A 16,959-nucleotide genomic window follows, 5' to 3' on the forward strand; every position below is an offset into this window, starting at 1 on the left:
TTGATTTTGTCTCAGGCCATGATCTCATGGTTCCTGAGATTGAGTCCTGCATCTGCATCTGGCTCTGTGCTGACAGAGCAGAGCCCGCTTGGGATTCTCTCTCTCTGCCCCTCCTCCCTCAAAATAAATAAACATTAAAAAAAAGAAACATGAGGGGGCACCTAGGTGGCTCAGTCAGTTAAGCGTCTGACTTCGGCTCAGGTCATGATCTCACAGCTTGTGAGTTCGAGCCCTGCATCAGGCTCTGTGTTGACAGCTCAGAGCCTGGAGCCTGCTTTGGATTCTGTGTCTCCCTCTCTCTCTGCCCCTCCCCTGCTCTTGCTCTCTCTCTGTCTCTCACAAATAAATAAATGTTAATTTTTTTAGGAAACCAATTTGACAATAAATTTCATATTAAAAAAAATTTTTTTAAAGATTTTATACACTAGGTTCTTATTCCTTCTGAGCCTATGTAGATCTCCTCCTCCAAAGATCCCTCACAGGGAATGGGGTCATACCTTACTATCTCATTCCAATTCCTTTTTTAGCCACTCAAAGTCACTATAGCACTGCCGTACACAGGACTCCTTCAACTTGAAGATAGGTAGGTTTGTCTACAGGGAAGGAAAAATGAGAGAAGAGAGATGGTAACTAACGTTCAGCCTGTAGTGGCCACCTGTCAGAACCACTTAGGTCCCAATGAAGAAATAATTCCTGTGGACCATGCTCCTATAACTCCTTTAAAATACTATCAGGTAAATACCAATCCTTACCACATCCAGCCTTGTCACAGATGGTGACTAGAAGTCACTTGCTGCTTAGAATTTATCCTATAAATAGACTTGAAGTTCAGGCCCCTGGGTGGCTCAGTTGGTTCAGCGTCTGACTTTGGCTCAGGTCATGATTTCATAGCTTGTGAGTTCGAGCCCCACATCAGGCTCTGTGCTGACAGCTCGGAGCCTGGACCCTGCTTCAGATTCGGTGTCTCCCTCTCTCTTTCTCTCTGCCCTTCTCCAGCTCACACTCTGTCTTTTTCTCAAAAAATAAGCATTTAAAAAATTAAAAAAAATAAACATGACATTTAGAATTCAATGTGATATAACCAACACTTTCTTTATCTAGAAGGCTTCTAAGAGAGTTAGTTAGGACTGAGGGAATATATATAGCTTTGAGGGAGAAAACTCCCTCCTTTTTCTCTCTAACAAGTTTCTTTGCACCTTGCTGCATATTTGCCTTCAGTCTCTGGTGTCCTACTTGGGTGGGCAAGTTAGTGGCATTCTGGGAACAGCTCCCTTTCATTGAGGAGTAAACAGTTGTCTAGAAGGGGATGCCTGGTTTGGGGAAGAAAAGAAAGAAGGATACTAGCCAGGATTTCACAGTCTGAACTCCTAGCATTGGCTGGGCTTTGCTGAGGTCATTTAGGCCATCCTTGGCTCTAGCTTGGCCTCAGCTATTCCCATTGGCTACAGTTTTTCATTAAGATGAGGTCATCACTTGAATGGAATGAGCATGAGATCATCCACTAGCTGGAATGAGCATGACTTTCTAGGAAGGTAACAGAAACTGAAAGGCACCAATGAACACGTGGCATGCTAAAGGCCTATGTGAGGCATCTTGGGGAGATGTTGGAAGAGATGTCCTGAGCTCTTGCTCCTGAAGACTACTCCAAGTAGTTGGAGCCAGTTTGGGCACAGTTTTACCTGGAAGCAGAGAGGGGATCTGGTGACTTCCTAAGTACTTTTCCACCTTCGGATTTTGAGTTCTTGGGTGGCAGCTGCTAGAAAAGAAGAGTTGGCCGGGTGAGGTGTTTATTTGCATTGCCGTGACAGCAGACAAGAGGGACTTATTTTGAGGTGGGAACACTGCAGTGATCAGCATACAGCATACATCTGCTCCTCCACTGCCCACCTCTTCCCCCATCACCATTCCAGGACTTCTGGCTAAGCACAGTTCCTGCTTTGCAAAAGAGACTTCTGGGGGCACAAGACCTGTGGTCTGCCCAGTTCTGGGAGAAGGACAAACTTCTACATTTCAGAGACACCAGCTGCAGAGGCTAAAAGGAAACCCCTCATACCCTGAAATAGTGACTCCCTCATATGAATGCACTTGCAGCTTCCAAGTTACCTCATTAGAATGTCTGTGCCAAGCCCAGAAACAGTGCTGAATCCTGGAAGGGTGGGCACTACGTGCCTGAGAGGTCTGTGACTTCCAGAGGAAAGAGGAATGTCTTTTAGGGGATGTGGCCAGGCAGAAGAGATTGCCACCTACAAAGCTGAGCCGGGACTAATTTTTGTGCTACTTCTTTAGGTTAAAGTTTGAAAATGTCTATTTAAGAGCAAATGTGAATACATTGTCTCAGGCCAATCCGAGGACTATCTGGCACAAATTATGATTTTATGTGGATTTGGCAATGGAAGCAGCAAGGCACTGGGAACCAGGGGACCTAGATTTTTTCCCAAATTTCATTACCAATTCACTCTGTCAGCCCAGCTAAGGAACTTCTATCTCTAGACCATAGTTCACATCTACAAAATGGAGCTTATTGCATGGGGCTCTTGCATGAGTCATACAAGATAGTGCATTAAAATGTTAAAGTACTTAACAAATGTGATTATTTCTGAGATCTAGCTAATGTAAGGAGCAGAAATCTTTGGGTTTTTTTTTATTCATTTATTTTTGGAATATGGAATACCCTCACATGTCTCAAACATAAAGAGATATGAAAATAAAAAGTTTTCCCACCCTTGTCTCTCAACCACCCAGAAATCCCCTTGGAGGTGACCAATGTTACCACCTTCTTCGGCCCTTGATGAGTTTAGAAGGTCTAAAGTGAGTTTGCTAGACAGGACATCAGTGGAGGCTGTGGCTGCCTGATTTGGTGTGGGGGAATGGCTGACCAGAATGTGCGGAAAAGGCAATGGAGAAGGAATTGTGGGGAGGGAAATGTGGGCAGTGGTGGAATAAGCACTAGTCTGGGTGACAAGAGGCCTAGGATCCAGTATTGACAGCTCCACTCATGGTTGAATGATCTTAAGAACTTTTGCCTCTCTGATCCTCAATGTTGCATCTGCACATTAAAACTATTATGTTTTCACATGCCATTCTTACAAGTTCCTCCAGAGTTGAACAGATGTGGTAGAGGAGAGGACCAACCAGGGACATATTAGAGAAGAAAAAGCCAAGACACTGATTCAAAGCTGACAATCGAATGTGATTTGCATATGTAATCTTTTTCATGTTAAGATCAATCAAAGGCTTTTCTGACATGCTACTGCTTTTGTCCTTTGTCAGTGGTCTCACTGACAGAGCAAACCTTTGGTACAGTTTTCACTGGAGAATGTTAGGAATGTCTAACTTGATTCAATATATGTAGTTCTGCCCAGGCCCAAGAGGATGGCCTGATGGGACTTTGGCAGTCCTGCTATAATGGTCCAAGAATCCACTAGCATAATGTTTCCCAAATTTACATATTTGTGAATCAACTTCACAATTTTAACCATCACTTCATCCTGTGCCAAAAGTTTATACTTATTTTTTTATTTATATAAATCTGATTTTAAACAATAGCCTTACCATAATATCTATGAAATTAGTGTTTGAAGTACTAGTTACATGTTTCCTAATACATATTGAATTCAGTATATATCTATCATGATTCAAAATGTCAATGTATCACTCCAAATCATCCCATGTGTATAAACAAGCATTGGAAAACACAGAGGTAGCAGTAACACAAACCAGCAGGTCAGAAGGAGGCTCAGGCCTTCAGGGCTCACTCCAAGACTTACTAGGTGCTCTTGGGCTCCCTGCAACACTTCACACTCCTTCCAAGTCCTTATATCCTGTTATGCAGCACAAATTGAGCCTGAAATGGAAGTAGTTTCTGGAGCCTAAAAGGAAATACTTCCCTCCAAACAAAATCGACAATTCTGAATGGCATCACAAGAACTAAAGCGAGAACACTTGACTAGGAAACCAGAAGTTCTAGGCTCCAGTTTTGGCTCTGCCATTTGCCAACTTTAAGACCTTAGGCTTGTCCCATTCTCTCTCTGGGCCTTAGTGTCCCCAACAATAAAGTAATTTGGAGGGTGCCTGGGTGGCTCAGTGTGTTAGGTGTCCGACTTTGACTCAAGTCATGATCTTGCAGTTCGTGGGCTCAAGCCCCGCATCAGGCTCCACACTGATGGTGTAAAGTCTGCTTAAGATTCTCTCTCTCCCTCTCTCTCTGCCCCTCCCCCACTTGCTCTCTCTCTCTCTCTCTCAAAAATAAATAAACTTTTAAAAATGAATAATTTGGTCTAATGACCTCGAAATTCAATGATTGCTCTGAAAATCAATGACTCCTTCACTTGTAGACCTCACACTTCTGCTTAACCCATTGGCTCCCAGTAGCTTGCAGAGGTAAGGAGGCTGCTTACCTGACCTCCCACCAACGTTGTACCAAATCCTCCCTAAGTCCCCTTGCTCCCAGTGCACAAAGCTCCTTTTGTTGCCTGAAGCCATTCAGAGCTTCTCTTCAGGCTCCTGCTGACGTGGCTAAGGCAACCTGTGGGGTAATAGTTGGCCTGTAACAAGAGCCTGGTTCCCTAATCCAACTTGCTTTGGCCTGGCTGCAAGCTTGGCCTTAGCACCGGATTCTGTCTATCAGCTGCCCCAGACCCCCTCCTCCAGCTCTGAAGTGGGCAGGGAGACCAGTTTTAAAGGGAAAAAATAGAAACAAATACATAATATAAGTGCATTTATTTAAGCTGCTATTGGATATTACTTCCAAGGCTCAAGGGGGCAGAAGACTAAAATACTGAGCCTAAGAAAATCAGCATAATAATAGTAATAATAATGATAATAATTAACTTCGTTTACTTTTAAAATAACAAATCATTCCTGTAACTATTTCTTGATAGATTTGGTCACTTAACATTTGCTATTTCATGAAGAATATTTGCAGGGTATAGCTTATCTAGCATTTGACAAATAGTTTATTCAGCAACTTGGAATAGTATAAAAATTTACTTAGTTAGGGGGTATCTGGAAGTGATTATCATTTGAGACAGGAAATCTTTCGACTGTGATCTACAATGAATTCAGCCAAGTCAAAAACACTGTCCTATGAGTTGAGATTTCTAAGATCTAGTCCCAGATCTGACTTAAACTTCTGTGACCTTGACTTAGTTGTTTCCTTTCCCTGGACCCTAATTTTCCTGCCTGGAAGTTGAAATTGAAGGTCCCAAAGTTCTTTGCACTCTGTCATCCTCTGCCCTCCATCCCTACCAGAGTCAGTCTGAAAGGAGGGAAAGATGGAGATAGGGTCAGTGGAAAGGGCAATTTCAAGATGTTCTTTGCAATGGGAGAAGGATTTCCAGACCTGTGAGAGGAGTATAACAGCTTCCTTTTGTGTGGAAAGGGGCTGGGAAGCTCAGGTTCCCAATGCCTGTTTTCAGGAGTGTAAGACAGAAAGCCAGGCCCAGGCTTACAGATACAGGCCAGGCAAATGTCCTGAGGCACAGGATAATGAAACATTTTTTATAGCCTGGATCAATCCAGAATATCAGAGCCAGGGCTGGATGACCTGGTGTAGCTACCCAGGGGCTAGAAAGGGAGCAAGAATTGTAGGAGGAGGGGCAGGTATGGAAAAGACCTTGGAAGTATTATTTTGGACACTTCTACCACAAGATCCCATAAATTATTGAAACTCAGCATTAAAAATAATTATTCATCATCATTCTCCTGGAAACCCCTCCTTCTGTAAGACTCTCTTTCTTGGTTAATGCACCATCATCCACCAGTCAGTCAAGTAAAAATCATGAGAACCATTTGGACGCCTCCATCTCTCTCATTTGTTGTCATCCAGTCACCAAACCATGGCCATGAAACTTATCTGTAATGTTTCCTACTTCTGCCCCTTCTTTTCCATTCACACTAGGATAGCCCTCCATCTCAGTCCTTAGCATCTCTGGCATGGATGGTTGCTTGGCTTCTTAACTGGTATCCCTGTCACCATGCTTTTCCTTCTATTCCATTTCCCATACACTGCCATAGTTCTGTCTTTAAGAAAATAATTTGGTTGCTCAAAAATTTTGATTGTTCCCTACCTTTGGCCAAAGTCCAAATTCTTTGCATTGGCATTCAAGGTCCTTCACAACTTAAACAACTATCTTTCTTTCATCTCCCACCACCTCCTTACATTTCTGAGCTCCATGGGACAACTCCTTATTTCCTATACATACAATGAACCCTTATATTGGGCTCTCTACTGGGTATGTCTTTGCCAGCTCCCACCGCCACAAACATTTGGTTTGTTAAGCCATCCTCTGGACTCCCTTTCCATTGTGTCTATATCTCTATTATAACACATCATACTGATCTTCATTTTCTTCTTTTCTTTCCTGTATCTCTTACAGACAATTAGTGTATGAGGGTGACGTCTCACTGACTTCTATATTCCCAGAACTAAGCACAGGATCTCACATAAACAATGAATCTACCAAAGATTGTCTTTTTATTTTTGATAACATAACAAAAGAACTGCTGGTAATCAGGCTAGTGCCTTCTTCATCTCAGCAGACTTTCTTCCCTATCGTTTCATCTCTGAACTAGCTATTACAAATTGACACACAGCCCCCACTGTCTCCAGATGACAAATTCTTAAGACAGGGTCTTTAAGGTCCTGTAGTTCCAGTTAATGGTGCAGATCCATGTAAAGCACATTTCCACCAAACTCTTGAAACTTCAAGATTGCCTTAATCTCAAGGCAGGAAGGGCACTTAAAGGACCTTATTAACCAGTGGTTTTCAAACCAAACACTGAGGAACCCTAGAGTCCCCAGAAATTCATTGGGGAATGTCAAAGAGTTGAGGGGTGCTTCATTCAACCAAATCTCATTTGGTTCAACCAAATGTAAACATTTTGGAGATTTCATGAAGATTTCATTTGGAGACTGGAGTTGGGCACATAAAAGTAGACGTTGCAGACCACTGCTCTAGCCCAGTGCTCAATTGCTAACAGCCTCCATTTTATACCATTCCTGCTAATGTGTTCACTCAGGCTTGGACCAAATTCTCCAGATATGGTCAAGTATCCCTTTTCATTCTGTACTCAGTTGAAAGTTCTTCTTTATATACAACCAGAATCTGCCTTATAACTTCCACCCAGCTTTCCCATTTTCACTCCTTGGAGTCTCATGGAAGTTGTTCCTTCTTCAATAAGACCAATCTACTGGTGTTTAGAATTTCCCAAAGTCTTAGATGGAAGTGACTTTGTAGTTCATACAGTCCAATGTCTTCATTGTATTTGGGGAGCTCAAAGCTGAGTGATCTGCACAACAGCAGACAACTCATTGGTGGTAAAACTGAGACTAGAAGCCAAATTCCCACTCATCTATAATGTCCTCCCCTGAATCTGTCTTTCCCCTGAGTAAATAGCTCCAACTCCTAAAATTATTTCTCACAGTCCTGATGACTATTCCCTAAACTTACTCCCAATTAACAGTAACCAATGGCTGAAGATCCGCAGCTCAGCTGGTGGATATTCTATGGCACCTAGGCTTTGGTTGGCCTAGGGTAAGGGCAAAGGAAAAGGAAAGCAAACTGGCATCAGAAACAGAGCTGTTCCCTCACCACAGCCTGGATGCTGCTCTCCATAGGACTAAATTCCATTCAAACAGTGCTCCTCCCATGGCAGGGCAGCCAAAGGGCAGCTTTCAGAGGTCTCTTCTGACCTGTCTGCTGGAGGGTCCTGCTGTGTGACCTTCCACATCCCAAACCCAGAAACAGGAAGAGTTGGTTTGGTTTACATTTTGAAAAGAAAAATGAAAACATAGGAAGTGGGGCGCCTGAGAACAGAGGATTCCAACTCTGTGTGCATGTGCCCCTGGAACAGGATATTTCAGAGAATACATTCCACAAGAGAAGGGAACAGCCTCCTTATTAAAAACAAAACACAAAGCCTGTCAAGGTTTGGAAAGAGAAAAAGGCCAAAAGGAGACTCTTAAGGAGGGGAAGGGCAGCTCTTTCAGAGTCTCCAACTCTTCTCCCCCATCCACCACTTTGAGCTGTTGTACTTTGATCTCACTGCTGTTATCACCACATCTGGCCCCCAGAGATGCCCTGCTCCCTTCAACCTATGGCCCAGAAGAAGGTCCAAGCCTCTTTTCTTGTTTCTCTGAAGCTCATCAAAACAGGCTGTCACTCAGAACCTTACTTTAAAACCAAGAAAAAAACAGACATAGATTAATTACAGAACCTACAAACAGCAGAACAACATTCAGGCTTTACAAAGTAAATGCCTCTTATCTTAAAGCCAGCAAAAGGTAGAACGCACTTTGCCAGTCCCCAAACATCCCTCAGGATAGCTACTTTATTGCTGCACATGAGCTGCTGTAAGTTTGCCTGGCTTTCTCCCCACTTAGCTCTCTGTTGCTGGGAGGCTAGTGTCATCTTATTTCCCAACCACAGTTACCAAAAGAGCCAATGCAAAAGGTCTTTTAGAAAAATAAAAATATTCCAGGGGTACCTGGGTGGATCAGTCAGTTAAGCATCCAACTCTTATTATTGGCTCAGGTCATGATCTCACAGTTGGTGAGATCGAGAACCACATAGGGCTCTGTGCTGACAACACAGAACTTCCTTGGGATTCTCTCTTGCCATCTCTCTGCCCCTACCCTCCCCTGCTTTCACACTTTCTCTCTCTCACACACAAAATAAATAAATAAATAAACATAAAAAACTAAAGCCATCTTTTTAAAAAAGAGAAAGAAAGAAAAAAAAACCCAGAACCCCTTGGGATTCTCTCTTGCCGTCTCTCTGCCCCTACCCTCCCCTGCTCTCACGCTTTCTCTCTCTCTCACACAAAATAAATAAATAAATAAATAAATAAATAAATAAATAATAAAACTAAAGCCATCTTAAAAAAAGAAAGAAAGAAAAAAAACCCCAGAACCCCTTGGGTCCTTTCCAATTCTGGTTTTTGCATTGAGGAACATGGCCAGTTGACAGGTAATTGGCAGGGTAAAAATGTGGATCATTTGTGTGCCAAAGAAACATAGTCCTGCAAAGAAACAGTTCTGGCCATCTCTGGAGCTTCTACAGGCACACACAAACACGTGTTACATGCATGTATGCACGCATACACACATACACACACATAATATCTTTACCAAAGTACTAGTTCTGCAGAGTAACAGCTCCTTCAAAACACAAAAATGAACCACTGTCTCTTGCTTCTCAAAGGGGATTATGTGTCCCCTTTGGCCAGAGGTATGCAGAACCTCTTCCTGGAACATGCTTTCAAGAGCATCTGCTTGGAATGGCTCATTCTTCTTAAAAGATCTGGGTGGAGGGAGCATTATTTTTATATTAAAACAAGCACAGATATATGTTATGGAATAGCATGCAAAATTCACATGAATTTGTGAGATAAAAGTGGAGACTTCAAAGAAATTTCACACTTGTAGCTGACTACCTGGGCTTCTCCAGCTTTTGGGGGGCTGTGTGGGGAATGAGTTCATTCCGTTCAGCCATTTGGTACTTTGGTGCAAAAGTTTGAGAAGCACTCACTGAAATGGTGGGCACCCTGAGGGTAGAAACTTTGTCTCACTCCTTTCTGTATCTTCATGCCCAATACAGAGCAAGCCACAGAGAGATTGTGCTCAAGAACTATTTGTTGCACCTTTCCATCCACCTATCTGCCCATTTGTCCTTGTCAAGGAACAAGCAAAAAAGGCAGCCTTGAAGTGAGTGGTGGAAAGAACTCAGTTTCTGGAGATTTCAGACATCTCTGGGTCTGAAGTATAACTGTGTCACTTATTAGTTGTGTGACTATCTCTCTGAGCCTCAGTTTTCTCAGTTTAAAAATGTGGATGCAATACTCATCTCCTGGGTTGTTGCAGGAACTAAGTGTGGTAGTGGGGGATGGGCTAAATGGATGATGGGCATTAAGGAGGGCATTTGCTACAATGAGCACTGGTGTTATATGTTAAGTGATGAATCACTAAATTCTACTCCTGAAACCAGTATTACACTATATGTTAACTAACTACAACTTAAATAAAAATTTGAAAAAGAATAATTTTCTTAAATGTTAAAAAAGAGTGCTTTATAATCTCTTAGGCAATATGCAAATAATAGTTATTAAGATTATAAAATGACTGCCATGACTAGCCCTGGCAGTAGGGTGAGGGAAGGGAGAGAGATTTTCTGCAACCCGGAAGTCTGATTTCGGATTAAGAAGGCAGGAGCTGAGGCCTCAGCAATGAGCCACTGGGCCTCTGGGATGTGGAGGGTCAATGTTGAATCATGACTCTAGAGCCCCACCCCCACTTCAGAGAAGCACTTCCCAGGCCAGAGGGCAACTTCTTCTGGTGGAATGATGGAAGTATCAGATGAGCCTGATATACCTCAGGTCTCCAAAGACCAGACATGCTTGCTTTCTCATGTCTGCCAATGAGCTCCTTGGTGGCCTGGCTCATAGCAAGGATCATTCATCAGTAGGGGCTCAAGTACAACCAGGAATGATGACTTGGCTGCTAACAAGCTATGTCACCTTGGGCAAGTATCTTCTCCTTCTGGGCCCTGACTTCCTCATCATTAAAATGATGAGATTGTAAAGGGTAGACTCTAAGGCCATTGATCTCCTACACACTATGGTTATGTGACCCTTAACTGAAAAGGCATTTGACCTTGATTCCTCCCCCCCCAAAAAAATAAGTGATCAATCTGATCATCTGATAGTTTGATACTGGACCCCAGGCGTTGTGGGGATGACTGACTGGAATCCTCTTCTCTTTGTAAGTCTGCTGTGTCTTGCTGGACTGGCAATATGGGATCACAGTCCAGATAAGGGATGTATGGATAAAGCAGGTGTTTCCCGAGCCCTGGGCTCTGGCCCAGGTACTTCACAATATAAAATGAGGAAAGGGAAGAAAACAGGAAATGCTGTCCACAATATACACCTAATTTTTCAGGAAGAATTCCTTCTAGGCCAGCTCTCTGTCTCAGAGGTCAGCAACAGCTGCTGAGATGGAAAGCTGACTGCTGCAGTCTCTGGGATTCTAGGGCTCCCTGCCCCCATCTCAACATCTTTAGACCTTTGCCATTTTTCAGAGCTTATTTCAAATACTATTGCCTCCCCCTTCAAGTCCCCAGCATACTGTGTATCTGTCTAATAGTATGGATCTAATTCTGTCTCATGTTGGAACTATTTCCTTTCACATATGGATTAGAAATAAAATACATTCTCCAAGGAAAAATTTAAACCTGTATATCTGAATATAAAATAGAGAGTCAAAGTCCTATAGTCGCTCATTCCCACTTTCCATAATTAACCACTGTTTGGAGATTTCTTTGCAGCTTCCCAGAAAGCTTCTATTGTCAAAGCTATTGAAAATGCAGGAGCATGTTATTTGGATAGAGTGATGGCTCTGCAGACCAAACAGTTGGGTTTGTGGCTCAGCTCTCCATTTGCTGGTCAGATCATCTTGTGTGAATTATGTGTCCTCTTTGATTCTTGGTCCTCTGCTCTGTAAAATGGGATAACAATCCCTCTCCTGCTATCTCACTGGATTATTGTAAAGACCAAGTGAGACAAAAGAAATAAAAGCCTTTTTGCAACTGTAAATGGTACTCTATTTATCTCCATGCCTGTGTCTACAACTTGAATGCAAGCACCTTGACAACAGAAACCTTGGTCCACTGGGGCTGAAGTTCCCATTACCCTTAGCTCCAATAACATGTCTAGAACAAGAAGGTGGTGAATAATGGGAGATATGGAACTGAATCCCAGAGGTTGGTGCTTTGCTCCTTTCCTGCTTCTGGGAACATAGTTCCTTGACTTTCCTTTGGAGACAAGCCCAGCTGAGAAGACCATTTTTCTCTTTTCTTTTTAATATGAAATTTATTGTCAAATTGGTTTCCATACAACACCCAGTACCCTCCTCAATACCCATCACCCACCCTCCCCTCCCTCCCACCCCCCATCAGCCCTCAGTTTATTCTCAGTGTTTTAAGAGTCTCTTATCTTTTGGTTCCCTCCCTCTCTAACTTTTTTTTTTTCCTTCCCCTCCCCCATGGTCCTCTGTTAAGTTTCTCAGAATCCACATAGGAGTGAAAACATATGGAATCTGTCCTTCTCTGTATGACTTATTTCACTCAGCATAACACTCCAGTTCCATCCATGTTGCTACAAAAGGCCATATTTCATTCTTTCTCATTGCCACGTAGTATTCCATTGTGTATATAAACCACAATTTCTTTATCCATTTGTCAGTTGATGGACATTTAGGGTCTTTCAATAATTTAGCTATTGTTGAGAGTGCTGCTATAAACATTGGGGTAAAAGTGCCCCTATGCATCAGCACTCCTGTATCCCTTGGATAAATTCCTAGCAGTGCTATTGCTGGATCATAGGGTAGATCTATTTTTAATTTTTTGAGGAACCTCCACACTGCTTTCCAGAGCGGCTGCACCAATTTGCATTCCCACCAACAGTGCAAGAGGGTTCCCATTTCTCCACATCCTCACCAGCATCTATAGTTTCCTGATTTGTTCATTTTAAACACTCTGACTGGCGTGAGGTGATATCTGAGTGTGGTTTTGATTTGTATTTCCCTGATGAGGAGCGACATTGAGCATCTTTTCATGTGTCTGTTGGCCATGTGGATGTCATCTTTAGAGAAGTGTCTATTCATGTTTTCTGCCCATTTCTTCACCGGATTATTTGTTTTCCAGGTGTGGAGTTTGGTGAGCTCTTTATAGATTTTGGATACTAGCCCTTTGTCCAATATGTCATTTGCAAATATCTTTTCCCATTCCGTTGATTGCCTTTTAGTTTTGTTGATTGTTTCCTTTGCTGTGCAGAAGCTTTTTATCTTCATGAGGTCCCAATTGTTCATTTTTGCTTTTAATTCCCTTGCCTTTGGAGATGTGTCAAGTAAGAATTGCTGTGGCTGAGGTCAAAGAGGTTTTTGCCTGCTTTCTCCTCTAGGGTTTTGATGGTTTCCTGTCTCACATTCAGGTCCTTCATCCATTTTGAGTTTATTTTTGTGAATGGTGTAAAAAAGTGGTCTAGTTTCATTCTTCTGCATGTTGCTGTCCAGTTCTCCCAGCACCGTTTGTTAAAGAGATTGTCTTTTTTCCATTGGATATTCTTTCATGCTTTGTCAAAGATTAGTTGGCCATACTTTTGTGGAGGGACCATTTTTATAAAGTTACTTGCCTTTCAAAACCATGCTTTACTTTGAAAATCCTACAAGTGCTATTTCCAGTCTCTACCTCTCTCAGCTTCCAGTTCCTCAGATTCTGGCCCAGCTAATGTTTTTGGAGTTCCTCATGTGTGAGTGTGTGGATGTAGATATAGATACAAATACAGGTGAAAGAGACAGTGGATGTAGGTATAGATACAAATGTAGGTGAAAGAGACAGAAAGAGAGAGATTTCATTTTTTTTAAATTTTGGAGGGAGAGTGTGAGCAGAGGACAGGAGCAGTGGGAGAGAGAGAGAGAGAGAGAGAGAGAATCTTAAGCAGACTCCTCACTCAGCTTGGAACCTGACCCTGGGATCATGACCTGAGCAGAAATCAAGAGACACTCAATCAACTGAGTCACCCAGATGCTCGAGAAGACTCCATTTTTTAAATGGACAAGCTGTAGAATGGTAGAAAATGAGAGCTGGAAAGCACCTCAGGTATCATTTAGTCCAATCACTATCCAACCTTTAAGAGCTAGGGAACCTGAGACCCAGAAAAGGGAAGGGATTTTCCCAGGGAACTAGTGGCTCTGACAGCCAAATTAAGGGAGGGAAAAGGCAAGCCTCTGGGCTGAGGGAACTCAAGTTGAGGTAACTAACCTGGGGAAAGTGTGTGGGGCCCAAAAAGAGATGAATATGAGCAGAGAGGGGGGATCTATCAGGAGAAGAAGTTGGGACCAACTGCAAAATTCCCCTGGAAAGTAAAAATATAAGAAACATGAGGGCTGTGGTTTAGCAAGTTATTATGAGTCTTGATGAGCAAGGAGAGGGAGGAGAGAGGAAGAGAAAAATAGAGGGGGCCAGAAAAGGAGAAAACAGGAGAGAATGAAATCTAAACCAGGCAGATGGAGAATATTTAAAGTGGTGGGCTCAGTAAGGACTGAGCATAGCAAGTCAGTAGGGTCTTGTTGCATGCAAGACATCTAGAACTTTCTAAGTTCCCACCAGGTCTGCTGCCTGGTTCCTTTCAGACTCTGAACATGCAAGCCAGTCCTTATTTTTTTTAGCAGATGCAAAATTTTTCCACTGTGTTGTTTGGAAAAGTGGCCCCAGACTGTAGGTTTTGTCTCCGATTTGGCACACGAGGGCACCATACAGCCTGGGCTGGTTGTCAGAGTGGAAATGCACTCGCTGTACAGCCACGATCTGATTTTAGGCACACAGTCACATTCCGAGGTAAACTTAGCCCATTTTACAGAGGAGGGGTAATATAATTTGCCAATGAAAATAATAACAACACAAGAATAATAGAAATAGCTACATATGTATTGAAAAACAATTGTTGTACTGATGAAGAATGAGGCCCCAGAGCCAAACTGCCTGGACTCAAACCCCAGTTGTTCCTCTCATCAGTGGTGTGATCTTGGACAAGTTGATTAACCTCTCTGTGCCTCAGTGTCCTTATCTGTAAAGTGAAGATAATAATACCTTCTTGAGAATATTTGTAAGGATCAAATGAGTTGATGGCCTTTGAACAATTCCTGGCACATAGTGCTCAATAAATAGTAGCTACTATTGATACCATCATTATGTGCTGGGCACAACTCTAAATGTTTTATTTGTATTGTGGTATACAATTATCACTCAGAAGGTAACTGAAGCCCAGGTGCAAGAACATATCAAGTCCATTAGCCTTTAAAGTTTTCCTAAGTGCAGAGAAGCCTGGGTGGCTCAGTTGGTTAAGCGTCCAACTTCAGCTCCGGTCATCATCTCACGGTTCGTGGGTTCAAAACCCTCACTGGGCTCTGTCCTGACAGCTCAGAGCCTGGAGCCTGCTTTAGACTCTGTGTCTCACTCTCTGTCTGCCCCTCCCCTGCTTGCACTCTGTCTCTCTCAAAAATAAATAAAAATTAAAAAGAAAATGTTTCTTAGATGCATAACTCTTTTCTCCCCACCCCCAAACTGAATTCTATGTAGAACTCCAATCTATAGAACAGATAAAAAGCAGCATGGCTTTTATGGAAGCAAAATTGGGTAAGGGTGGGGCCTAGAGCCTCCAGGCTCAGACTTCCCCTGATCTCCCCGCTTCCAAGATCCCCAAGGTAGGCCTTGAGGGTCTTTGCTGCTCACTAGGAGAAATAATTTGCAAGCCTGCTGATGTAGTCTATCCAACCTTGTTATGCTCAGATGAAAGTATTAACCCTGAAAGGGCAAGTAACATCCCCAAGGTTGCATAGCTAGTCAAAGGCAGAGGAGGGCACAGGTGGTACGACTAGTTATGGACAGTAATACTTAGTCGAAGAGAAAAGCCTCCTTGGTTAAACTAGAACACAAAATATGCCAGGCTTGGGCAGAGAACAGCTAGGTAAGGAAAGAGAGCAAGAGGGAAAAGGAAGCTGAGCCAGACGCCCTGCCCCTGAGCCCTGGATATGAGCAGACCCCTGTGAACACTTATAGCCTACTAGAGCCACCCTAGACTTCAAGAGAATAAGACAAGCCTTACCATCATGGGACCTCTCACTGTACAGGGTTTGGGGTTCTGTTTTGACAAGGGATGTTGCCACCTGTCTCTGAGGTTTTCAGTCTGTGGGACTCAGCAGACCTGGGGCTAAATCTTACCATTCTGGCCTTCTTACTGGACTTACTGGACTCTTGGCCCTAACTGGGCATTTTTATAAGGCTTCTTTTCCCCCAGGTTCTGGGATGGCAGTTGGGCTTCCAACTTATGGTTGTCAGGGAAGTGCAGGGGAATGACCTGAAGTTCTGCCCCTTGTACATTTACACATGTGGGTGCCCCTATATGTTCAAGGTGTGCTACTTTCTATCTAAGAACGTGTGTGTTGCCAACTTTTATTTCCAGACTTCAACGTGGGTTACCTGAGAACACCACATGGAGGAGAAATTATAGGAGAACTTCTTCCCAGAGAACTTTGGGATTTCTCTGGAATCCCTTCTTCTGACCTAATCATTTGAGCACTCAGGCCACATGAGAGCTCTAGAAGACTATATCATCCTGAGGCAAATACTGGAGGGCAAAGCCTGGGTGCAGGCCCTGAGTTGCTTGACCCTCCTTTGGTAAGCCTCAAGATCTTCATCTGGACCATGAAGGAGTGGAGTAGATTCTCTCTGAGGGCCCACCAGCTCCAGGCTGGGCTTCTGTGGAGGCTCCCACCACTTGGGTACTCTCTCATGTGCTGGCCTAGAATCCCAGGGGAACACACCAAGTGGTGGATGCAAACAAAGCTTGCCCACTTCCATGGTTTGCTGGACCTTTGGACTAGTCACAAGAAGGAAGGGATGCAGGAGGCAGATTAATGACCCTTAACTTGCAAACTACTCCTCTGACATAAAAGCAGCTTTTCCTCATGGCAGGGCCACTTGCTCAAATGCACAGAGCCCTAAACCCCTGAGCCATAGTGTGAGATATGTGTTACTGTAGGGTTGGTGCTATACCCCACCAGATGATGGGAGGAGCTTCTGCAAGTTTTCACCAGGTTAAAGGTGTATGCACTAATGCTGAGGAGTTGGGGGTAGAGGGTGGCTGGAGAGAGACCCAGATAAAGGCAGAAAGAATCAGTGAAGGTTTGAACTATGCCACCTACATGATTCAAGGGTAAGAAGAAAGCAATGAAGCAGGATAAAGGGCTAAGGGGCAATCTTGCCACTGATAAAGGCATCTCATTGACACCTGCACTTTTGATCCACGTAATATTTTAGGGAGGTAGGTGTTATTGTCTCCATTAGTAAATGAGGAAACTGAGGCCCAGAGAGGTGACGTGACATGCCATCAAGTTAAAGCCGGTGT

The sequence above is a fragment of the Prionailurus viverrinus genome, chromosome X (genome assembly GCF_022837055.1).
Source record: "Prionailurus viverrinus isolate Anna chromosome X, UM_Priviv_1.0, whole genome shotgun sequence".
In the NCBI taxonomy this organism is placed as follows: Eukaryota; Metazoa; Chordata; class Mammalia; order Carnivora; family Felidae; genus Prionailurus; species Prionailurus viverrinus.